We start from the raw sequence: 1,240 nt of genomic DNA, 5'->3' as shown, positions 1-1,240 counted from the left end.
GACCCAGACCAAGACCCGAACCAAGACCCGAACCAAGACCCGAACCAAGACCCGAACCAAGACCAGAACAAAGACCCAGAGCAAGACCCGAACCAAGACCCGAACCAAGACCCGAACCAAGACCGGAGCCAAAAGCCAGACCCAGACCAAGACCTGAACCAAGACCCGAACCAAGACCCAGACAAAGACCCGAACCAAGACCAAGATCCAGACCCAGACCAAGACCAGAACAAAGACTCGAATCAAGACCAAGACCTGAACCAAGACCCGAACCAAGACCCAGACCAAGACCCGAACCAAGACCCGAACCAAGACCCAGACCAAGACCCAGACCAAGACCAGAACAAAGACTCAAATCAAGACCAGAACAAAGACTCGAATCAAGACCAAGACCTGAACCAAGACCCGAACCAAGACCCGAACCAAGACCCAGACCAAGACCCAGACCAAGACCTGAACCAAGACCCGAACCAAGACCCGAACCAAGACCCGGACAAAGACCCGAACCAAGACACGAATCAAGACCAAGACCCGGACAAAGACCCGAACCAAGACCCGGACAAAGACCCGAACCAAGACCCGAACCAAGACCCGAACCAAGACCCAGACCAAGACCCGAACCAAGACCCGGACAAAGACCCGAACCAAGACCCGAACCAAGACCCGAACCAAGACCCGAACCAAGACCCAGACCAAGACCCGGACAAAGACCCGAACCAAGACCCGAACCAAGACCCGAACCAAGACCCAGATCAAGATTCGAACCAAGACCCGAATCAAGACCCGAACCAAGACCCGAACCAAGACCCAGACCAAGACCAGGACTAGAACCAAGACCCGAACCAAGACCCAGACAAGACCCGAACCCAGACCCGAACCAATACCCAGACCGAGACCCAGACCAAGACCCGAACCAAGACCCGAACCAAGACCCAGACATAGATCCAATCCAAGACCTGGACCAAGACCAAGTCCAGACCAGGTTACCATAATTACCGGAATTTAAACCATAACCAGGAAAACCACAGAAGCCAGGCCAAGTCCAGACTAAGTTGCCATAGTTACCCGAATTAAAACCATAACCAGGAAATCCATAGAAACCAGGTCAAGTCCAGACCAAGTTACCATAGTAACCTGAATTAAAACCATAACCAGGTAAACCACAGAAGCCAGGCCAAGTCCAGACCAAGTTACCATAGTAACCTGAATTAAAACCATAACCAGGAAATCCATAGAAACC

Source organism: Gobius niger (genome assembly GCF_951799975.1).
Source record: "Gobius niger genome assembly, chromosome: 1".
Classification (NCBI taxonomy): domain Eukaryota; kingdom Metazoa; phylum Chordata; class Actinopteri; order Gobiiformes; family Gobiidae; genus Gobius; species Gobius niger.
Note: the sequence above shows the minus strand (reverse complement) of the source record.